The sequence below is a fragment of the Mus pahari genome, chromosome 7 (genome assembly GCF_900095145.1).
Source record: "Mus pahari chromosome 7, PAHARI_EIJ_v1.1, whole genome shotgun sequence".
NCBI classification, from domain to species: Eukaryota; Metazoa; Chordata; class Mammalia; order Rodentia; family Muridae; genus Mus; species Mus pahari.
The window spans coordinates 85,733,887-85,759,859 of NC_034596.1; positions in this window are offsets into that span (position 1 = coordinate 85,733,887).

A 25,973-nucleotide genomic window follows, 5' to 3' on the forward strand; every position below is an offset into this window, starting at 1 on the left:
CCAATGGCTTATGCTCTAAGGTTAACAATAGACAAATGGGACCTCATAAAATTGCAAAGATTCTGTAAGGCAAAGGACACTGTCAATAGGACAAAAGAGCAACCAACGGATTGGGAAAAGATCTTTATCAACCCTCCATCCAATAGAGGACTAATGTCCAATATATACAAAGAACTCAAGAAGTTAGACTCCAGAAAGTCAAATGATCCTATTAAAAATGAAGTACAGAGCTAAAAAAAAAATCTCAACTGAGCAATATTGAATGGCCTAGATGCACAAACCAAAACAACCCTGAAATTCCACACTAGTCAGAATGGCTAAGTTCAAAAACTCAGGTGTCAGCAGATGCTGGCAAGGATGTGGAGAAAGAGGAACACTCCTCCATTGTTGGTGGGATTGCAAGCTGGAACAACCAGTCTGGAAATCAGTCTGATAGTCCCTCAGAAAATTGGACATAGTATTATCTTAGGACCCAGCTATACTACTCCTGGGCATATACCCAAAAGATTTTCCAGTATAAAACAAGGACACATGCTCCACTATGTTCATAGCAACCTTATTTATAATAGCCAGAGCTGGAATTAACACAGATGTCCTTCAACAGAGGAATGGATACAGAAAATGTGGTACATTTACACAATGGAGTAGTACTCAGTTATTAAAAACAATGACTTCATGAAATTCTCTGGCAAGTGAATAGATATGAAAATATCATTCTGAGTGAAGTAACCCAATCACAAAAGAACACACATGTTTGCATTCAGCCATAAGTGGATATTAGCCTAAAAGCTCAGAATACCCAAGATACAATTCACAGACCACATGAAGCTCAGGAAGGAAGACCAAAGTGTGGATGCTTCAGTCCTTCTTAGAAGGGGGAACAAAATACTCACAGGAACAAATATGGATGCAAAGTGTGGAGCAAAGACTGAAGGAAAGGCTATCCATAGACTGCCCCATCTGGGTATTCATCCCATATACAGCCACCAAAAGCAGACACTATTGTGGATGCAAAGAAGTGCATGCTGGCAGGAGCCTGATATAGCTGTCTCCTGAGAGGCTCTGCCAGAGCCTCACAAATATAGAGACTGATGCTCCTAGCCAACTTTGGACTGAGCAGCATGGAGTCCCTAATGAAGGAGTTAGATAAAGGACTGAAGGAACTGAAGGGGTTTGCAATCCCATAGGAAGAACAACAATATTAGCCAACCAGACCCCCTGCCCCCCCAGAGCTCTCAGAGACTAAATCACCAACCAAAGAGTACACATGGAGGGACCCATGGCTTCAACTGCATATGTAGAAGAGGATGGCCTTGTAGGACATCAATGGGAGGAGAGACCCTTGGCCCTGTGAAGGCTAGATGCCCTAGTGTAGGGGAATGTGAGGGCAGGGAGGCAGGAATGGGTGGCTTAGTGGGTTAATGCTGTCATAAAAGAAGAGGGAGGGAGGATGGGAAAGGCGATTTCTGAGAGGGGGGTGGGAGGGTGGGGGGTGGGGGNGGGGTGGACCGGGAAAGGAGATAACATTTGAAATGTAAATAAAGAAAATATTCAATTCAAAAAAAGAGATAAAAAAAAGCGAATTTTAAGGAGTTCTTTAGTTTTATGTAACTTGTTTGTTTGTTTGTTTGCTTGCTTGCTTGCTTGCTTGATAGACAAATGGTAGTTGTCAAGCTACATTATCATGTAAAGTTAATGTTTATATTTTACTTTGGCATCTTCTAAACATCTCATAATAGCCTGATGCTTATTAAAGTTGTGGGCCCCAGGAACAAAGGTAATTTTAATCCTTCTCTTCATTATATTTATTACTGTGCAAAGCCAGAGTGCTCTTCTGAGTATTACAATGAGTGCTAGCAAGTCACAGTTGTAACTTTTCCCTTCCCCATTCCCTTGATAAGGGAACTCATTTATTTTCCAGGTCAAACATCCCAAATTCCTTACTAGTGGGGGGTTAGAACAGAACAGCTTACGTATAACCAGCTAGTATGGTAAAAAAATCTTTTTTAATGAATTCACAAACCTGAAGTGCCCCAGGGAAAGGTTAGTTGAATTGAACCTGTGAATTTGTTTTTGGAATGACCATCAGACGATGAGTCAGAAGATCCAACTTTTTTATTTTACACTGCTCTTTATTAATTATTTGTTATGGACAAGTTATTTAACCTTCCTGTGCCTCATTTTTCTCTTCTTCCTAGAAGAATAAAAATATTGTTTCATTCTTCTACCCCCCCCAAGGAATATGTGAGAAATAAGTAAAATGATGCATTTGTATCACTTTCCAAGCTCAGTGCTACTGCATGAATATTGTTTGTTTCCACTAATGCGATGCTGTTTGGCTCCTGTGTCATCTTTGCCTGGGTGATGTGCATCTCTTTGAGCACTTGGCAATCCACAAGCTGCACAAGTGACTTAGCTGCATTGGACATTTGTGACATTGTTTTAAAATAGATTTGCAGAGATATTTTTCCCAGAGATATTTTTGTGATTTTTTTTTCTACCAGGTATATTGACTCTAGGCAAAATTATGCAAGTATATTTCCAGTACCTTCCATTATTCTATTGCATTACCAATCTTGGACTTTAAAATGTCCTTATTTTATCTTCAGAATCTCTAATGTTTCCTCTGACTTTGGTGAGAGAAGAAATGGTCTTAGAATAACTGTGCTAATTTCTTGCCAATGCATGGAGGGAACATCCCTTGGTTCCCACTCTCTAATAAATCTCATCAAATGTTATCTACCTGGAACTCTGTTTAGCCAAATGGAGTTATTCTGATTGTTTTCTATTGACTTAATTTAAATGTCATATGTCATGATTTTTAAAAGCCTTATGTCATAAACCATAAAGGCCTTTCTAGTTCTCTTTCTTCCACAGGCATCCCCATTACACTTTCTTCTTTTGTCTTTTCTGGCCTCAAGACTAGATTAATTTGTCCCAACAAATGTTGCTTCTCACAGAATCATTGTTTTTGTTGATGTTATATTTTAAGAAAGGGATTTGTTTGTGTATGCATATGCATGTGTGAATGTCTTTCTCTTCTCTCTCTCTCTCTCTCTCTCTCTCTCTCTCTCTATATATATATATATATATATATATATATATATATATATATCCCCACTCTCTCCATGTTTTTCTGGTTTTACTTTGTTTTTGTCTTTCCTGTATGAGAAAGAAATAATCTGAAATATTGTGAGTAGGGAGGGGATTCTGAGGATGCTCTGAGAAAGGAAACAATGTGATCAAAATACATTGTATGAAAAAATAAAAAATAAATAGAACAAAATGTAAAGCCACCAGTAGAGATTATTTTGAGTGTTTCCAACAAAATGAAATGATAAATGTTTGAGCTGATGGATAATCAGTTAGTATGATTCATTATATTCACTTATTGAAATATCAGAGTACCCTATATATGTCCATATTTGTATTGTGTGGATTACAAAATGTTTAAAGTACAGAAACATGACAAAGGGAAAGTAAGTTAAAGGAAGCTCATAATACCAAAACACAGCACACATTACATGGATGTGGGAAGCCGTTCACTGAAGAATGAAGAATTACAGAAGTGTTTCTGTAGCACCCACAGTTAATGGATCTGTTCCTCTCAGCCCATGTAATAAGCTTATGGCCATAACATTCAGTCACTGAATTCCAGTGATGGCATCTAAGTGCATTAAGATAGCATTTGAAATGTAAATAAAGAAAATATCTAAAAACAGAAATGGAAGAAACTAGAGGTTTTATGTGATACCCTACCTTTGGAACCCTGACTTCTGGAACAGGTTTTTGAGAAAAACCAAAATATCTATGAGTACATGGAATATTCATATATATTTCCTGTCTAAGCAACAAAGAGAGAGAATGGAAGGGGGAGAAAGAGGAAAAGACAGACAGGCAGACAGAAAAACAATAAAACATGGATTCTGTTTTGTTTCATTCAACTTTTCCTGAGTAATATACAGCCTTGCTTGGAATGTTAGGAATATACTCAGTTTCACTCCACTGAAGAAAACTGGTTGTCCTTCCAGCAACCATCAGTTGAAAATAGCTTCTTGGTTAGGAGGGAGACTTTATACCCACTCCACTCCTCTCTTCTAAGATCTTAGCTAGTTTGAACTTGTGCAGATCTAGCGTGTGGTGTCAGTCTCTGTGAGCTTATGTGTGCATCAGCCTTGTTGTATCTGGAAAAAGCTGTTTCCTGGGAATCCTCAACCACCCCTGGCTCTTACCATCATCCATCCTCTTCTTCCTTTAGATCCCAAAGCTTTTCAGGGAGGGGTATGATACAGATGTCCTATTTAAGGCTAAGTGCTTTCTACTAGCTCTTTTGAGATAGAAACTGTCAACTTGAAAAGCAAGCTGTCAATATTCTGCTGCCCTTTCCATTCATTTGTTTGGGTATTTAAAAGCTGAAATCAAACAGCCATAGAAAATCCTAAAGCATAATCCTTCCTAAACTCTGATGATCCTTCCCCGTGGAGGAAGCTACTTCAGAGCCGCTGCTTCACAACCACTGGTCCTAAAAGTCACACTTAGCTGAAGCCCAGTGAAGAACTGCATTCCTAGGAGTGCTTTTTTTTTTAATCCTTCCCTTTGGCACATGCATTCTGTTGCTCTACTAGGGCAGAGTAACCATGCCCCATAACCATGCCCCATGCTGTGAGACTATGAGCTTAGATGAGGCAAATTCTGGGAGGACAAGCTCTTGTGCTAGGCTCCATTTCTTAGGAGCTTGAAGTCTGTCCTCCACAGGTTACTCCTTCCCTAGTCATTGATTTCTAGTCATTCAGAACTTACCCACCAACAAAGTACTATTTGTTGGCCCCTCAGAAATAAAAACCTCAAACATTTTCACTGATTTAAAACTTAATAGGATTCTTATCTCCACCTTTGCTTTCCTTTGTCAACTTCATGGAAACTGGGGAGGAGAAATGAAGTTTCCAGGGGTTTTGTCTGGCACGGGTAGAAAAACGTATGTCCCTCTGGTGTCGTAGCTTGCTTCTATCACTCTTCCTACGAAGTGTTTAAAATGAGAACATCAAGGTAGAAGAGTTTATAGATAGGAACCAACTGGTACTGTCCCAAAAATAATGTCTCCATGGATGTTTCAGGGATGCTTGTTGTCCTATATTATGTTATGTGCTTTGCCAAAAAATGAAATGCTTCAGTCCTCTTCGGTTGCATAATTAGTATCAAATGATGCATGAAGTACAGTTGTTCAGCCCCTGAGTGATTTGGCTCCAAAGAGGCCAACAGCAAGTTGGCAGTTTCTCTGGCTACTCTGTCTATAGGACATTATTCCAGCTTCATCACTGTGTGCCCAGCATGTCTGGGCCTCCTAGTAGTTTATAGAACACAGAGGGAGGCACATTAGATGGTTTTTAGACCCAATCCATCATTCTGGTTGTCTATAAAGGGTAGCAACAATAGGTCTAAGATGTGGTTATAATTGAAGGGTACTTTTATAGCAATAACACAAATTGTTTAAATTGCTGCAAGAATCTTCATTTAATCTAAAATTTTCATAGGGAAACTAATGAAATCAGAGAAGCTGTTTATAGAAAAAGAATGAACTAGTTGTTATCCAGAGTCACCTTTACAAGGTCACTATCTAACCTCACTTTGGCATCATGGAAGACTTGAGAACATTCTTGAGATTTCATTCATGACATTGGTTTCCAGAAGAACATCCTATAGAAGTAGATGAGTAGGTCCTATTTGAATCATGTTCAGTAATAACTCTTTGGCCAATACAAGCCATTGGATCATGCCCAGAACTCATAAAGCAAATCATAAACATCAGGAAATATGACTCAGTTGTGATCAAGACACACTGATACATCAATCTTCTATTAGTTTGGAAGATGAATTTCTCATAAAGAGTATATACTTTCTCAAAGTGACTCTTAGAGATGATAGAAAGTAGTCATTATTGGATCAGAACAAAAACAATAAGAAAGGCAGTAGCTAACAGATCTCCTTGAAACCATCAGGGGTAAATCTCTCTTGGATGTTCTGAGAAATAACTAGAAGACAACACAGGAAACTAACTTCCTACTAGATCTTGGTAATGTAATTTGGATATTAATAGAAGTGTGACTTCTTTTCTAGTCTAAACCTGGCAAGACCTGAACACAGGAGTTATAGGGAAAGAGAACAAAAGTAAATATGTAGAATATTTTTAAACCCACACTATTCATTCAGCTATTCCCCTAGTTTTTTAAACTCCATTTAACACATATGCTTTTATGAGTCTCATAATTTATAGTAAAATAACCAAGTTGGATATCAGCTTCTCCTGTGGACAGCGTACAATTTAACATAATTTCTTAGTCACTATTCTTTGCTGTGAAGAAACGCTATGGCCACAGCTACTCTTATAAAAGAAAGCATTTAATTGGGGCTGGCTTTCAGTTGCAGAAGTTAGTCCATGATCATCATGGCAGAGAACATAATGACTGAGCAGTAGCTGAGTGTGGCATCCTTACCAACAGGCCTAGAGAAAGAAAGAAAAACATTGGCCTAAGTGGGGGCTTTTGAAAGACCCAAAGCCCACCCCAGTGACATACTTTCTCTAACAAGGCTATACCTTCTAATATTATCAAAGAGCCCCACTCCTTTGTGGCTAAACATTCAAATATATGAGACCATTCTCATTTGAACCTCCACACCTAGATTGTACAAATTCACAGTACCAATGTCCACTACGGGGACTCAGCTATACCACATATCTATGAAGTAAATGCTGACTATCTTTTTCTCTTTGGTCTGATATTGGGTGGTGCTACAAAAACATTTTTAGGAAGAACATCATGCAGATTTAGGCATAGATTCTCCCTCCATTTCCCTTCAGCTACTACAATAAACAAGAGGAAACTACACGGACTTTTCTTGCCAATTACTAGTGACAGAAGAAGATTTCTTTGAGGAGAAAGTAATCTTATTAACATTTCAGATGGGAACATATGCTGAATTTTATATGGTGTCATGATATTACCACATTCAAAAAAAAAAAAAAAAAAAACCCTCACTGGAAAGTGGTCTAGCTCACACAGGGTTTCCAATTAAGGGAAAATATCAAGAAGAAAGTATGCCCATCCCCAGGGAAAAAAAGAAGGACGGGTTATTTCTGTAGGATGTAGACTCATTATTATTCTAACTTTGGTTTATAATTTTTTGCACCTGAAAGACTCTTGTCCACTACTCAGCCAAATTGCCTGTCAGCCACTTGACCCCTTTCAGCTTAGTTAGGCCATAGTGGAAGAGTGAATGCTTATGTCATTATTGCCTGTCTTCTTAAGCACTAATACTTGGTTTTCGCTTCAGTTAGACAGCCAGAATAATATTTATTGCCCTTCTAATATGTATTAGGCATTGATCTACACAGTAGGGTTACAATTGTGACTAAAACACAGCCTTTTATTAAAGATACTTCTGTGTAAGTGTCAAAGAGTGAGAGAGATAGTAGACATGTATTCAAATCATGGAATGGCACATACTGATAATACTGTAAGAAAAGACACTCAGATATCAATTGTCCATGACAAGGAAGACAGAATGAAACAGTCTAACAGCTACTTGGAGATGCTGTAGCTAAATAATAAGGCTCACCTTCCTGAGACCTCAGCGTTTGTAAACATCTGGTCTTAGAACACAGATGAGCATGCTGGGACTATATTTTCATCTCCTGTCCTTAAGAGTTAAAGAGAAACAATCTTCTCTTGTCCAAATTGGGGCTCTTCCAAGAGACAAAAGGAAATGACAATTGCAATTAATTCAGAAGCAAAGGCATCCATGGGATGATCTTGAGTGGATCAAGGCATGTAATGACAATTATTTCATTTATGAAAAATCCCACTATCGTTCTAGAAAACTAAAAGACATTTCCCATGGACTCATTAAAGTTCTTTCACGTATATTAATTATTTAATTTAATTTCTTGAGGAACAGAGAGCCTCTCACAATTAATTCTTATTTAAAATAAAAAGAAAAAAACAATTTAAATAGAGTTCAAGAAAGTTTCTGGTATTTTCTAAATTCAATATTCAAATGTTTAGAGTCCCTATTTAAATATAATTTTCAACTAAGAGGATCTGTATAAACAATAAATCATCAAGTATTTATTAAGCATATAATAAACACCAGGTTCTGGAAGACAGAACTCAATAGGAGAGGACCCTTTCCTGGAAGAAGCCCTATTGAACTGATGAAAGAGTGCTGCATGTAGCTCAAATGTGTTTTTATGTATCCGAAATAGATAATAACCATGAGTTGTTTCTCTCCCTTAGTTCCTCTGTCAGTCATCCCCAGAATGTGGAGACATAGGCTGAAGTTAAGTCAGCATTATCGACAGGATATTTATGCCACGATTCCCATCATGTCCACACATTCCTGAAAAATGAATATGAAATCACTTTTGACTTTATCTTTGTGGGTGTTATAGTTTCAACATAAAATGTAACCCAAAACTTGTGTGTTGAGTGCTTAATCCCAAGTTGGTAGCTATACTATGCTGGGTGGCTTAAACTTTAGAACATAGACATATTGTTAATGTTGTGCCCTCACCGCACACTCCCCCATTCCTCTGTCTTTCCTTCCTGGCCACCATGAAACAAGCTGCTCTATTCTACAAGGTGTTTCTGACCTGGATATCCAGCTGCTAATAAAATGAAACTCCTCACAACTCAGGAACCAAAATAAATCTTTTCTTCCTTTAAATGATTTTTCTCTGCTTTTTACCACAGCAATAAGAAATGTAAATGCTATAAAAACAAGAAGTGGGGATGAATACTATTTTGAGAAACTAAGTAAAGATAACAGCATATTGGGGGGGGACCCCTGGTTTCTTGTTTACCTTCCTCTTGCTATTCTAACATAATATAAAAACATACATTTGGTTTCAGTCCAAAAATCCTGAGATATAATTCCTACAATCTTTGTAGACAGTGGTGTAAGAAGAATCTTTTGTCTCTTGCCGGGCAGTGGTGGCGCATGCCTTTAATCCCAGCAGGGGCAGGCAGATTTCTGAGTTCGAGGCCAGTCTGGTCTACAGAGTGAGATCCATGACAGCCAGGGCTACACAGAGAAACCCTGTCTCGGAAAAAAAAAAAAAAAAAAATAGAATCTTTTGTCTCAATATTTGGTCTCTGGTGCAGATTCCTGTCACAAAGTTCCAAAACTCCTTGGAATCTTGTGGGTGATCAGAATATATTTCAGTTTCCCTAACAAAGCAACTTTGGAGAGTATCTAAATACTAAAAATATCAATTTGTGATCAGGAATTTTAACTTCCATCCCCTAACCCCATCCCTGGGTTAGATGAGGCTAAAACAGTGAATCCTGTCTCTGTGGCAACGCATCTTTAAGGATTCCAAAGATTCCAGTTTGATGAGATTCTTGGTGGCTCAACATATAGAGGACTTTGGGAGTGTTATGCTCCAAGTAGATTTAATATTAAGACATGCAGCAATTTGTGGAGCATTAGCCAGCATAGGAGACTAGAATTTCCACAAGCATCTTACAGTTCAGAAACATTAGATTAGAGTTAATGGAAGCAAACATTGCTTTATCCTACCTTCTCATTCCTTGTCTACTGTGAAACTAATCTTTGGGGAACTAATTTAACATAAATTTTGGAAATTTATAAACAGCAAGCATTTTTTTCCCACAATTTTAAAGATAGACATATGAAACCAAGTCAGCAATTGATACATGCTGATGGCACCCTTCCTCTAGGTGGCCATTCCTCACGACAAATGCACTTTGACAAGGGAGGGTTTCATGCTTCTTAGTAGGAGCACTAATCCCATTTTGAGAGTAGACATCTCATGATCTGCCATCCCTAATGATCCCCCCCCCCTCCAAACACCATCACATAAGAGATCAGTTTTGACATGTGAGTTTTGGTGGAATACAAACATCCAGACCACAGGAGAACCCAATTAAATCAATTGGCTTTCTGTCCTTGGGCATTTGTGGGTTAGAATTTTTCACCAGTTGCTAAAGATAGCCATTGACCCTACTTGGAAGAATTTCAGGGAACTTGAAGGGAACGTGGAGGCAAGGTCTAGAAATAAAACATACTTTTATAAAGTAAAAAAAAAAAAAAAACTTTGCACAAAGATACATCAGAGAAAAGAGCACCGCCACACCTTTTAGAAAACAAACGAGGGAATGACAGCAGAGAGAAGGTAATGGTAAATTCCACCTGACCTTGTGGATGATTCAGTTTCCTTCTAACCACTGTTGATACAGCAGCTGCTTTCAAATGTGTACTAACTTACTCAGCAAGCTGGCATGGCTAATAATTGAGGAGTTATAAAAAAGCTGGCATTTATTTCCCAAGAAATTGATAGGAACCCAAAGTTAGAAGACATTTTTCCCCTACTCATTCCTTGCTGACAGGACATAATGAACTGAGACCTCCAAGGCATCTGAGAGAACGGCAGCCTGCCACAGCCTGTGAGCTTCCTAGTTCAAAAAAACGATCCATGGCACTAGCCTGGCCTGACCTCCTCCAAGTTATATAACTCCGGTCCTTTCATGTAAGTTGTGGAGACAGGAGAAATCCAATCATAGAGTTGGTAGTAAAGATTTTTGTTAAGCCAAGTGCAGCAGTGAATGCGCACTTGGAAAAGCCAATACGCAGCAGCCAATTGGATTGAAGTGAAGGAGCCACAGCGGGAAGACTCTGGTATGCTGTAACCTGCCCAGCTTCCCACTTATGTGAAGTAACAGCCGATGTGATGGGAGAAGACGGTCCAATAAACACCCTGATGATCACACCTCTTTCTTGCAAATCACTCAGATGAAGCCTCCCAGGTGAATGTAGATGAGATGACTCTCACTGCCCAAAACAGGGTAAAAACAATCTTAAAGCACAGGCATTAACAGCCTCATCCATAACTCCATAACCCCTATCTTTACTGTTACTTCTTCCATGCAGGTATTTGTTATGATAGTGAACATTCACTGGGCTGCTCAATGGAGTAGGCATGTAAGCTCAGGACAGCATTCTTAGCCTCAAGTGCATGATGCTGTAGGGGAAACAGAGAAGTCACAGGTATGTCTTAACAAGGATGAAGAAAAGGTGTTCTCCTCTGGGAACCTAGTGACCAAACTGGGAAGGGAAGTGAGTGAAGGTGAGAGGAGACTTCGAGAAGTGATATCGACCTGTACCTGCAAGATTCTTATGAGTCTCCCCAGTAAAACTGTGAGGGATAAGCAGATGGGTGTGGTACACAAATTCTTCGGGCAGGAGATTAGTACATCTAGTCTCAGTGAGCCCCATTTTCCAGTGTTTATAGATTGGCAAGCCACATATTAGACAAACTGCCAAGCACTAAAATGAACAAGATACTATTTCAGGTTTTAGTAACCTTGGAACTTAACAAATCAGATTATTCTCATGCTTGTAAGACAAAGCATAATTTACATGCAGAATTTCTTGGAGGTCTGGTCGGTTGAGTTAATGTCCCTAGCCACTCTTTCCACCCCACAGTTTCCAGCCCAAGAAGGGAGTTGTTAGGGTTGCTGTCAATTAAATAACCATTAGGAGATGATTTTCCTATTTCAGTTCTTACACCATTGTGAGAAGGGCAAATAATTAAAAGCATTCTGCCTTTATTCACTGGAAGGATGGTCAATTCAATAGTGGGAACTAGCCTCTGTTGTACCTCATTATATCAGCATCGATTTGTTCTGTCTAGTCAGCACTCTACACTCCTGTAACTATGACTGTACTAACTTCCTCCTTAGGATTTATTCTTGGCTGTTTTCTATTATTTCATTTTGGGTTGACAGTCCAGATCACACTGATAGGGTCTTTTAGGGACATACCGCTCCCTCTGTGTTTAGTGTTTCCTCTACATCTCAGAAAATTTGCTTTATTCCCGAATGCTTTAGCCTGAAAAACAAAAGTATCTAAAATTTATAAATTTGGGGGCTGGAGAGATGGCACAGAGGTTAAGAGCACCAACTGCTCTTCTAGAGGTTCTGAGTTCAGTTCCCAGCACCGATATAGTAGCTCATAACCATCTGTAATGAGATCTGATTCCCTTTTCTGGTGAGCAGGCATACATACAAGTAGAATGCTATGTACCTACATAAATAAATCTTTTTTAAAATTATAAATCTATTATTTGAAAGGTACATACACAAAAGAAGAACTACCCCCTAGATACATCAAAGAACATAGAAGTCAGGGCAAACTGATTCAGGGAATTGTCTCCTGAATTGTAACTGATATTTTCAGTCATATGGGCTAGGACTCCATGGTTCATGGTTTATTAGAGCCCTTTGGGTCCTCTATATAATCTTGTCTAGAATTATAAGAGAAGAACTCAAAGGGAAGGCTGTAGTGTCTCTTCTGGCTGGTGAAGGAACTGATCTTATTTTATCTCTTCTACCTCAATTTTCAGTGGGATTTAGTTGTCCACTGGGGCTCCAATAAAGCACAGCTTGCCCTGAACTCTGGTGTCTTGCCTCATGGTCTAAGCTCCGGCTGCCAAGGCACCAGGACAGATCAGATCCCTGGCCTTCTGGCTTGCCTCTGACAGAATCTGGTCATGTAATGAAGTACAGCCTCTGCTTTCCTGGCATTTCCAAACATCTGCTCCATTTCACTTGCATTCACTCCACTGGCTTTTGACAGGTCACTCCTCAGATGAAACCACTGTTGAAACTGGAGTCTGATGGATGATGCTCCACAGGGCTCTCTCTGGGAATGAGAGAAAAGCCAACAAACAAAGAGCCCCTTGAGGGCAAGCAATTAGGAGACCATTCCTAGTTGTGATGCCTTCCCCCACCATCTCACTTCCTCTTCACTGCTCATCTTGACTTCTTCCCAAAGAGATGCCAGCTGAGCCACAGAAATCAGTGGGAAGCAAGAGACTCTAGAGATTGAGAGAATGTATGATCTGCCCCACAGGGCTCTGAGTTCATTGCATCCAGCTTCATGCCTACAATTAGAGATTACAATCATATTGCAAGACTAATTTCCCTTTCTTTTTTTAAATTTTTTTATTATTATTATTTTCTTTATTTACATTTCAAATGCTATCCTGAAAGTTCCCTATACCCCCCCCCCGCTCCCCTACCCACCCACTCCCACTACTTGGCCCAGGCCTTCCCTTGTGCTGGGTCATATAATGTTTGCAAGACCAAGGGGCCTCTCTTCCCAATGATGGCCAATTAGGCCATCTTCTGCTACATATGCAGCTAGAGACACAAGCTCAGGGGGTACTGGTTAGTTCATATTGTTGTTCCACCTACAGGGTTGCAGCCCCCTTCAGCTCCTTGGGTACTTTCTCTAGCTCCTCCATTGGGGGCCCTGTGTTCCATCCAATAGTTGGCTGTGAGCATCCACTTCCGTGTTTGCCAGGCATTGGCATAGCCTCACAAGAGGCCACTATATCAGGGTCCCTTCAGCAGAATCTTGCTGGCATGTGCATTAGTATCTAGGTTTGGTGGCTGATGATGGGATGGATTCTTGGATGGGGTAGTCTCTGGATAGTCCATCCTTTCATCTTAGTTCTAAATTTTGTCTCTGTACCTATATCCTTTCATGAGTATTTTGTTCCTTATTCTAAGGAGGAATGAAGTATCCACACGATGGTCATCCTTCTTGGTTTTCTTGTGTTTTGCATAATGTATCTTGGGTATTCTAATTTCCCTTTCAAGTGTTGTAGAAAGACGACAGGCTTTTCGTGTTACCAGTTAAGAAATGGATAGTTGTGTTACAACAGCTCTGCTTACGAGCAGAGTTTGTAGCTTTCAGGGCAGAATCAGAAAGTCAAGTTGACATTTGAGGATGCTGTTCAACCAAAAATTAAAACCAAAACAACAGAAAAACATTAATCTCACTGTATCCTTATAGTCAACCATGCTTCTAAGCATTGCTCAACCCAGCACTTTAGATAAACTAACCAGGAGCATCTTAGGGAGACTTAGAATATTTGACGGTACAGCCATACTACTCCTTGGTTTATACCTAAGGACTCTATACCCTGCCACAGAGATACTTACCCACTTAGGTTTATTGCTGCTCCATTCACAAAGGCAAGAGAATGTGTCCAGCCTAGACATTCATCAACAGAATAGTGGAATATTCAAACTTTTGCAGTGGAATTACACTCAGCTATAAAGAAAACTGAAATGATGAAATTTTCAGGAAGATGCGTTGATGTGAGAAGTATTATATTAAGTGAGAAGATTCAAATAGAAAGACAAAAATTCATTTTCTCTCTCATATATGGATTTCTTTCTTAATGCTTATAGGAATATAAATGAGATGTTAAGAGAGTGTGAGTCTGGGCTGTGAAACTAGACAGGAGTCCAGGAGAGGATAACAAGAGATGCTGAGAAGGGATAATGGGGACAAAAGGACATACATGGTGTGAAAGCAGAAAGGAGAGTTCTCGGCTGGGTTAGTTTGGGGAAGGGATAACAAAATTGAAATTTCTCAAAAAATCAGTAATGGCTAATATTTGTATGCTAATATTTATTATTATTATTATTAGATATTTTCTTTATTTACATTTCAAATGCTATCCCAAAAGTTCCTTATACCCTCCCCCTGTCCCTGCTCCCCTACCCACCCACTCCCACTTCATGACCCTGGCATTCACCTGTACTGGGGCATATATCGTTTGCAAGACCAAGGGGCCTCTCTTCCCAATGATGGCCGATTAGGCCATCTTCTGCTAAATATGCAGCTAGAGACATGAACTCTGGGGGTACTGGTTAGTTCATATTGTTGTTCTGCCTATAGGGTTGTATGCTAATATTTTTTAATTAGGCTGGGAGAAATGTATAGTTAGGATAAAAGATGAATGTCACACCCATTTCAGAAGCAAGTTATAATGAGACTTCCTCCACACTCGTCATTTAATTTCCCAAGACAGAAGCACACTGTGAACTATTTGTATCCAAAACATAAATGGATTATTCTCTTATGACCAGGTTGATGGAGGCTGGAGCTAAATTTGGAATTAATACTCTCCTTGGGGTTTTTGGTTTTTTTTTTTTAAATCACTAGGGATGGCTGTGTTGCTAAGTTCACCCAAGATTACAAAGGTTTTCAACCATCTCAGTATGCACATGGGTCAGAATGTGGCCCCACGGGGCAGCTGTCTCTTAACTACAAGTCCTAATCATACTCCTCTGGGGCTCTGCCATGTCACAGCTTTGTGAACATTGTTATCAAGACCTTATTTTGACCTGTGGCTGCAACAATGGACTTATGCTCCACTTTATTTTAACTTTTAAAATCAAGTCATGTTTCACTTGGTTTTCAGGGAAGACTTTTGATAATGGGTTACAGATCTCAGTGTTTGATCTGATTCTATGACTCTATGCATTTGTGGCTTTTTTTTTTTAATCACCTTAAACTTCACTTTTCCAGAACTCTTTGAAACATGCTTCTTCCTCCTGGGGAGGGAAAGACCAGCTTTCTTTCCCAGAAGAACTTTCAAGGTAAACCCTGGGAACACAAGAATTGATGCTTACAAACCTTATCCTGTCCTCTGATCACAAGGTTATAAAGTGACATATCATATCAAACATATCATTTCTTCAAAAAATAAATCCACATTGATATGTCTTCCTCTTCATAACTATGTAGTAGACTGAGATACATTTTTAATGTATAAGTGCCTAGGCACTTACTCAAACCTTGGTATTATCTTTGTCAAATGTCAGAAGAGTACAATAATTTAAACTGGAGTTTAGAGGCCAAAGTTTTCAATCATTCACAGCAGCAGCAGTTCTCAACCTGTGGGTCACAACACCATGGGGGATCGAATGGCCATTTCACAAGGGTTGCATACCAGATATCCTGCAAATCAGATATTTACACTGACAATTCATACCAGTAGCAGAATTATAGTTATGAAGTAGAGATGCAAGTAGTTTTGTGGCTGGAGGTCACCACAACATTAGAAACTGCATCAAATGGTCACGGCCAGCACTAGAAAGGTTGAGAGCCACCGCTCTGTAGCATTCTCCTCTCCCCTAATAACTCCTGGAACGTGTTCTGAGAAAATAGTGTATGACTGTACTCAGCTTTTGCTTGCGTGCTTGTTTCTTTGTTTCATTTTGTATGTGGGTGCTGTGGATCTGAATTTAGGGCCTCATGATTGTGTGGCAAACACTTGACCAAACTGTACCATCTCCCCAACCTGTTCACTTATCCTCATACACTTTTTTTTTTAATCCTTCACTTCGCAAGCATGAAACAGGAATAATGGCCCCTCTTAACTCATAGGTTAAAATCAAGACTTCTCACATAGAAAGAGGATGCCCTGTCAGCAGGTGCTGCCATGCCTCTCAAACAGACATAGACAAGCCAGTTCTTTAGAAAGAGCTCTCTTCCCCCCAAGAGAACTCTAAAGCAGGAGTGAAAATCTAGGCAGGGGAAGTCAAAGGCGGCTGCAACCTCCAACTGTCCTGACTTCATTCACTGACTTCATTCATGGAAGTCACGGTGAGAGCTGACGAGGGTACGCTCTCTCTGTGTCACAGAATTTCACCTTGCCTATTGTAAATTCCTTGGCTGGTTCTATTTCTATGTCTTTTTCCTTCTTCAGGAAAATACTTAAATGATTGCTTGTGTTTTGTTTCCATTTTTTTCACGTATACATCCCCCTCTGGTTTTCCCATTAACTTTACCGTGCACCCTGGCTTCAGACCCACCATTCCCCAGAGACGGCTCTTGTCAGAGGCAGCAGTGACCTCCATGTCTCCTCTCTTGTAATCTTCTGAAAGGAACAGTTTCAGTCCCTTCTCTCAACTCTCGTAACAATATCCATTTCTGCGTATTTTTCTCTATTATTGGCCCCTCCTCCTTCCCTCCGCTTACCCATTTTCTGAGCTTTTGAATATTCCTAGGCTGTGACTTGAACTCTTTATCCTCTTCCTTCCTTCCTTCCTTCCTTCCTTCCTTCCTTCCTTCCTTCCTTCCTTCCTTCCTTCCATTCCTGTATATCTGCCTTTGTATGTGTTTGGGAAGGTATATGTTTCTATTGACATTCATGAGGAGCTATGCCTGTGTATAAGCAAGCGTATATGCACATGTGTATACGTGGTATGGAGGTCACAGACTGACACTGGGTGTTATTCTTAAATGCTCTATACCTTATTTTTTAAGACATGGCCTACCACTGAATCTAGAAATCACAAATTCAGGTAGGCTGTCTGGTCAGTGAGCTCCAGGGATCCTTTTCTCTTTGCCTTAGAGAAGTGTGTGAATGTATTCATCTTTTTAATGTGGGTTCTGGGTATCTGAACTTGGGTCCTCATGCTTTTATGGGAACCACTTTTTCAGAGACTGAACCATATCCCCAATCTTTCATCTCTCTTCATTATACATGGTTTGTGTGTTGGCTCTATGTTGTGTGTTGGTAGCTATGGTTCTGTGTCCTGCGTTTCTTCTGCCAGGTGTTTAGGTGCCATTGCTGCACACTGGGCTAGAAGGATGAAGTGGAGTCTTGAACAGGTGGGATCTGAAAAATACTTTTCTGGTGGAAGTGAATGCCAAGGGGTGTGGCTGGGGCTTCTCTAAAGAAGGCTTCTCCAAGGATTTTAGTATTACAGGTCTTTTAGATAATACTCAATGAGACAGCTCTCTCAGATAATCTTCTATGAAATAGCTAGTACACATAGACTTGACTCATGGTGACCAGGGCTATATACATATTAGGAGAGTAGGAAGGAGATTTCAGGGTGAAGGTAAAATTACTGGCCAGGGCTTAACATATTGTGCACGCCTCACTTGTATAGAGAGGCGTTCTAGCAATCCAGGTACTCGTTGTGCAGGTTCTCAGCAGGAAAGAGGAAGTTGAACTTGTAGGTTTGCCAAGGGCTACATAACCTTCCTAAGATAGATGGTGGGGGTGTCAGGCTCCCCAGATAATGTCAGAGAAGGGGAAGCCCTGCTAGACTATTCCGTATTTGCTCCCAGGTCATAGGAGCTATCTGAATATTGTAGACTGTCACCTTAAGTTGCCGAGTTTCTCAACACATATACTTACTTTTTTACCCTCAATTCTGTAGGCTATACCTCTTCATTTAGATTTTTGGAGCATATCTTTTTTTTTTCAAATCTCTTTAACCCAGCTGCCTACCTGACAGTTTGACTCAAAGCCTTATGGTCATCTCCAGTTTCATTTTCCCAAGACAGATTTCCTCATCAGTCGTCCTTTCTTTTGACAGTTTATAACATAATTATACACATAACTGTCTAAGTATCTATTATGCCTTGCTTATCTTTGTCTTATAGCTTTAGTCTAACTCCCAATTGTTTCTGTACTAACAATCAACTCAGCCTTCCCCTGCTTCTACATTTCTATATCCATCATCTAGTTGCAACAATCCTGACATCCTGCCTTTATAACCACTGTCCTCTCTCTCTCTCTCTCTCCATTTCTATTCCATCATCTTGTTCCAACAGTCATGACATCCTACCTTTATAACCACTATCAGCTCTTGGCACTATGCCCTACTTTCTTTGTCATCTATCCCTATCCAAAATTGTACTATAGTTAAAATAATCTTTTTAAGCATGTAAATAAAATCTCAAGCATTTATAATTCTGTGCCTTTAGTGGGTTTCCAATTCAAAGAATAAAATCTAGACACCTTCAAGGCTCTGTTCTGTGACTCTATGACCTATTCTCTCTCTCTCTCTCTCTCTCTCTCTCTCTCTCTCTCTCTCTCTCTCTCTCTCTGTGTGTGTGTGTGTGTGTGTGTATGCATGCCTGTTTGTCCAACTCTCTCTGACTGCATCTGTCTGTCTGTCTTTCTTTTTTCTTTATCTCTATCTTCCCTTCTTCCTTCCTTTCTTTCTTTCTCTTTGTCTGTCTTTCTTTCTTCCTTTCTTGGTGTCTTCCCTCCCATTCATACTTTCCACATTATTATCAAGGCAACAAGTAAATCGTCATTGTACTTTTCCAATCATTTTATCTGTGGAATATATCATGGGTAGCAATGACTCAGAAGTCTCAAATCAAAATCTAAGTGCACTGTCTTATACAGTAACAAATCTTCCAAAATATAAGGGGCTTTGTAGACATGTGCACGAACACCTGTGCGCGTGCATGCGCACACACAAGAGAGCATCATAGAGCCACAGAGCCTTGAAGGTGTCTAGATTTTATGCTTTGGATTTGGAACCTATTGAAGAAACAGGACAAGCCATTCTGAATTATCCACCAAGGCCCTAAATGCAACCACAAGCATCTTTATAAAAGGCAGCCAGGCAACTCTTACTACACAAGAGGAGGCAACATGTGCAATGAAGGTAAATATTGCCATGGTGTACACCACAACCAAGGTGTGTCAGGAGCCACCACAAGCTGGAAAATAACAGATTCCTACCTGGAACCTCTTGGAGGCACACCTCTTTATTTTGATCAGTATTACTGATTTCAAATTGATGGCCTGCAAGAGAACAAGTTTCTGTTGTTAAAGCCAATAACTTTGGGTTAATTTATTGTGGCAGCCACTAGAAACTAATTCAAACTTATGTTAATCTCTGATAATGTATTTATTTATTTGCTTGCCTGTATGGTAGTTCATGAGTACTTTGAGAGCAGAAGCAACATATGTCTATAATGTGAATGATTATGTTCTTGAGACTTTGATGTTAAAATCTCAATACATGTTGTTCTCTCAAGTGAAGTCATTTCTTTCTTTGATTAATCTGTTGCTTTTCAAATAACAGGTTAAGGGCTTTAAGTTAAGATACCTCTAAAGGCAGAAGTAATTGATATAAAAATCAATGAAACAGGAAGCATTTCCTCCTGTATTACCTTATCCAAATTTATAACCAAACATTTATGCATTTAATTTTCCAATAACCTGAGTTTATATACTTCTTTAATGTTATTTCAATCCCACAATTTTCCAAACACCTTATGCTAATAAACTCCTCTCCTCATTCATTCACCTGCATCATCTCTTTTTGCTCATTCTAAGCTGGACATCACAAAGCCATTAGAGCAGAATGGTATTTAAAATAGATTTGATCATATAAATTTATGCTTAAAGCTCTTCACGGAATCTTTTAATCAAACCCTTAATATTATCTACAAGACTCTTTATGATGTGTCTCTCATCCATGGTTATGTTTCTGGAGCATTGTCACAACACCTTCTTATCCCTCCCTAGCTCTCAGTACTTACCTATTTCCTGTGCTCTATGAGTGAAGAAGATATAGTAGAAATTATAATTTTTAGATCACTATCCTAAAAACTATGATCATTTTGACCACTGAATTTAACAGTATCTGATACAATGGTTTTAAAATTTTTAAAACTTCAAAGGATTTAGATGAGTTCTTATACTATTATATTTAATCATCCTCCTACAAATCCTTTGAAACAGATTGGGCAGGTCATCTTATTCATTCCATTTAACAACGTGAAGGATTGGACTCTTGGGTTCCAGTGACACTGTGACAACCATGTAGGTGGGAAAAAATTAAAGGCACAAATATGTACCAGCATCTGAAAAACACTGTGTATTAAGTATAAACACATCCATAATATGTCTTGAGTACAGCATGCCAAGAATGAGCTAAACACTGCATATGTATTGATTTAATTTAGAAAACAACCTTATAAGATAAACACTGTTACATTCCAAGGATGAAGAAATTGATCTTCTGTCAAGTAACTGTCTCTAAACCACAGGAGAATTGAGAATTAATCTTACATCTGCATTATTTCACACGCAAAATTCCTAACCACTTCTATATGAATTTCTTTCTTAATCTTGAGATATTTCAGATACATGAGAAGTTCAAAAACACTAAAATTAAAATCCTCTGGCTCACAATTGAACATAAGAAATGAAACACTACAATTCAGACAGAAGTGAATCCTCCTAAATCTCACTTATTATTTCTCCTACTGGTATGATTTCTACTTACTAGAATTTATCTGATCTTTTCTATGTGTGTCTATACTATTTCCACATATGTATGCATACCACAAAAAAATGTATGCCACTGTTCACAGGTGACATAGGGCCATCTGTCTCCTAATATTTCCTTTGTGATGTTCATCTTTGTGAGCATATGCGGTACTTCACTTACAATGAAAGTAGCTTTCCTTTAAATTTACAGCAAGATGATAATCTTTTAAGGGTGGGGATCACTTATTTTCCTAGTCTGTGAATAGGAGAAATGGAAAAGAGTAGTTTTATATCTCTCAATCTTTGTTTGTAGCACTCAACCCTATGCAACATTTTGGTTACTAAAACAGGTAGTGCCTCTCCCTCCATTGCCAAATCAGATACAAAGACAGCTCTTAGTAAAGGAGAAGACACAGTTAAAGAGAGCATTCCTAGAAGGATGCACCACAATTTCTTTCCAGCAGAGCACTAAACACCTCCTAAGAAGATGGAATTCTTTCTGCAGTCTATTGTCAATTCCACTGAGGAATAGTTCATATTTCAATAGAAGAAGTAATTTTTGGTACATGTTTTATGGAGGGGAGAAGTATTTTTCAGAATATCAGACCATGTAGACATCAAGGTTCATTGTCAACAAATTTGTTATTGGAAAGAATCACTTAGGTGAGAATTAATATGCTGTACTAATATTAATACAGCTAATGGTTTCTAACAGATACAATACACAGTGCCAGAATTTGTAACTTGAAAAGATCCTGCTTTCAGAAGAAAATGGAGTAGATGTTTGGTTTTCATGATAAATATCGCATATCTGTATACAATCTCTATACAATATTTGTGCTTACATTCTGCATTGGTTACTTTTCTATTGCTGTGCTAAAACAGCATAGCCAAGGTAACATATTTGGACTTAAGGCTCCTGAAAGATAAGAGTCCCTCATGGCAGGAAGGTATGGCAACAAGTGGCAGGCATGGTGACAGGAGCCAAAAGCTAAGGGCTTATACCTCTAACTGCAAGCACAAGGCAGGCAGGGTAAACTAGAAGCATGCAAGGCTTTCAGCTCTCCAACTCATCCCCCGTGACATAGTTCATCCGGCCACACCACAAAACCTTCCCCCAAACAGTGTCACCAACTGGGTGCTAAGTGTTTAAAAGCCCCACACCACGGGGAACACTTTTTATTCAATGAAATGTTTTCTTTTAACAGCTTTCGGTTTTTTGGAAGATGATATCTGAGTTGGCTCTTTGATTTACAAAGCTTGTATGTAGCAGTTATGGTGGTGAACACCCATAACTCCACCACTTGGTTGGCTGAGGGAAAGACACAAGTTTAGAAGCTTGAACCCAGCCTACAGTACATAGAGAGAACATGGCAATATTATACAATGGTACGTTAACTGGGAACAATACTTTTTCTTTGTAGAGACTCTTGACTCTTGGCTTGTGAAACTTCTATAATACTTCCATATTGTAGAAAAATATACTAGTTTCATTAAGTGAAGTATAGGCCCATCTATCTGAATGATTATTGCATATCATTCTGTCAGCCAACTATAACATGGAGATACCCTTTTTATGATAGATATCTATACTTGCATATTTATTAAAAATATAGATAAAATTAGTTTATTTTAAAAGGCCAGGTATAATAGCTCACAACTTTAAACTTAATATTAGTGATGCTAAGAAAATAGGATTGATTTGAGTTTGAGGCCAGCCTGATACAGGTAACAAGTTCTAGTTACAAGTTCAAGTTCAGGCTATGGTGTGATACCTTGCCGAGAGCAAGGGGGGAGAGAGAGAGAGAGAGAGAGAGAGAGAGAGAGAGAGAGAGAGAGAGAGAGAGAGAGAGAGAGAGAGGAAGGGAAGGGAGGGAGGGAGGGAGGGAGGGAGAGAGGAAGGGAAGGGAGGGAGGGAGGGAGGGAGAGGGAGAGGGAGAAGGAGACTGACTAGACAGGACTGGGACAGGGAGGGGGAGGGGAAGGGGGAGGGAGAGGGAGAGGGAAGAGAAGCTGATCATAGACTACAGGATTAAACTGAATACTATTTAAATTTTATATTTTTATTTTCCCAAATAGATTCCCCATTTTCTTTTGCTTAATAACAGACTTAAAAGTGAAAATTACCAATGAAAATAACAATTAAGAATAAGGGGAGTTCCTATCAATTTTTAGCAAATTAATACTAATAAGAGTTCAGTTTGGATATCCTTCAAAGAAACTTTTAATAACTGCTTTGTTGACTGTCCTGTCTCTGGAAAGGCTTTATAAAAAGTCTTGGGACAGGTTAGCCTTGGTAATGAACAGAGATCCTTCTGGAAAAGTTAAATAGACCTTAGTAAATATCCCCCAAATCAAAAATGAATGTTCCAAGCCATTGCAGGTGGAAATCTGTCCTGACATCAGGCACCACTGTCTACTCTTGTCTGGGATATTTCCACACTTAATTCCCTACTCAATTTCTCCCCTTCCACTCCTTGCAGTCAAAAAAAGATTCGTAATGGAATGTTGACTTGGTGATCTCATTCCAAGGCCCTGTCCATTTAGACACAATAATTTGAAAAGGAAATAAAACTAGTCATGTTGGGAAAGGAAAACTAATAAAGAGGTTTCGCTCCATCTCTTAAAAGGACTAAACTGAATTAAGTCTCTGTTTCATTTCCAAGATGGATTGTGTACAAAACCAAGCCTGGGAAGTACCACAAGCCTAAGGTATTGTGGTTATTCTTGGGAGACTTGACATGTAGCTAAAAGGCCCTGATAGTGGGGTACCACACTCACAAGTTGGCTTGAAGTTGTTTTGGGAGTGGAGTCTTCCAGAGATCCGAAGCGAGTTACCATTGAAGACTGGAAGTAATGCTAAACAGTGAGCTCAATTTCAAATAACAGAGTGCCAGAGACGGAAGAATAAAGCTCAAAATAAAATCAGGTTAGGCTATGGCTAAATTTTAAAATTCATACTCCTGATATTATTTAAAAGGATAAAAAAACCCATTGGGCACAGAAATGTGAAAATATAGTTCATTCTGTTAGAAAACTGGGGGTTACATATGAATCGATAAAAAGACAACAAAGCAAAATTGAGGAGAGATAACTTCTGGAAAAGAACATATTTTCAATGAAATTAAATATGATGTGTTCTTTGTAGTCAAAAATAAAATAATAAACATATTTGTTTAGGGTCTGTACTTGTGCTAGAACATTTAAATATATTTAAATTAATATTGTTACAACACTCCAGCAAAGAGTAGCAAATGTCCTTACAATGACATTTTAGTAGTATACAATTAATATATACATATCATTATTAATTAGTATATTTAATAACATATATTACTAAAATAAAGATAAACATTGCTTTTCAGCAAAATTGGTATTAGGTGGAGAGAAACTGTTGTAATTTACTTGATCTTGATCTAACAATTTTCCTTGGGCATAAGGTGCTAAACAATTTTGTAGAGAAAATTACCCTCTCCTAAAAATGGTAAAGAAGAGCTTCTTGAGTTGGGAAAAATGTATGCAGCTAAACAGAATTGAAGGGCAGTTTTTCAAATAGGATCTGTGGAGCTTGTTTTACAATTGAACTAAAGAACTGATATCAGTATTTGTCCTTTGGTCTATATATTTGAATTGAAGATTTTTCTATTCAACTACAATGTGTTGGTTAACTATTACATGAGACAGTCATATATACAATAATAAATGATGTGTGGTCATTTCTTTCAAACAGCTTATTAAATAGCTATTAGTTATGTATATGCAGAGTAGTAGAGAGAGTAGAAAGATGTGAGTGAAGAAGTATTTGGTCTTGCTCACTCTACAAGAGTATTAAACAAGTGTTAAAGATGTTAAACAAGCTTCGAAAAAAAATGTGGAGTGTGAGGATGAAGGCAGGTCAAACTCACCTGTTAACCTTGGACGCAAATCTACCCTTGGTTGTAGAGATATGATCTCACATGGACCTAGAGAGAGCCAGTTCTACTGGGCTGACTGGCTATTGGGCTCCAGGAATTCTTCTGTCTCTACCTACCCAGCACTGAAATAACAAGGTCATAGAATCATGTCTAGTTTTTGTTTTAGATTTGTCTGAATGTGTGTTCTAGGAATAGAAGACAGGGCCTGACTCTTCTATGACAAAACTTTTCTTGATGGTATCTTGAATGAACTTTCTAAATTATTGTCATTCAGTAATAATTTCAATGTCTGACAGATAAGGAATATGATATTCTGCGTAGTGAAGGGTTAGTTGATTTTAATGGTTTGCTTGAACAAGAACTCTTTGTTATAATCAAGGGTTTCTCCTCTACCACTTGCAGCCTTACTGACACAAACTATTTCTCAATCTGAGCCATAACCAGCTAGCTGAAACCATGATTTGGCTAATTTGTTTTTGTAATTTTAATGGTCTGACCAGTCGATTAAGTTATTCAACTAAGCAAAATGGTCAGACTTCTAAATATTATGTAAGTTCAGATTTTAAGATTTATCTCTTTATGACACTAGGAATTGTGCCAGTATACAAAGCTTTTTATCAGAGGACAACATGATCAGATAATCTGCCTGTCTGTACAAATTCAAGTGGCCAGATCTGATGATGGAGTCAGTACTTAGCAACAGTTAAAAAAAAAAAATTAGAAGACAAACCCAACCCATTCTATCACAGGACTGGGAGATCCCTGGTAGGAGAAGATACATTGTATCCAGGCCTGTGTGATATTAAGATAACCGTTCTTATAGTAAGATACAAAAGTCATTGGAAAATTTGCATTACTAATATTAAGCAATGATTCCTTGAATCTTTGTGGGGTATAGAATTACAATTAATATACACCTGATTTATTTGTCTTGTACATTTTAATATCATGAGACTAGCAGTATACACTGTATATTTTGTTGGGACAGCTACCATGCTCTATATAAGTTTAGTGCTCTGAAATAATGTACTGATATACATTTACAAACCAAAGAGTCTGGTAAATTTGTGGAGAAACTATCCAGAATTACACTAAAACTCTCCTTAATGTTCTTGACACATCTCACTGAATCACAGTTTTATAAC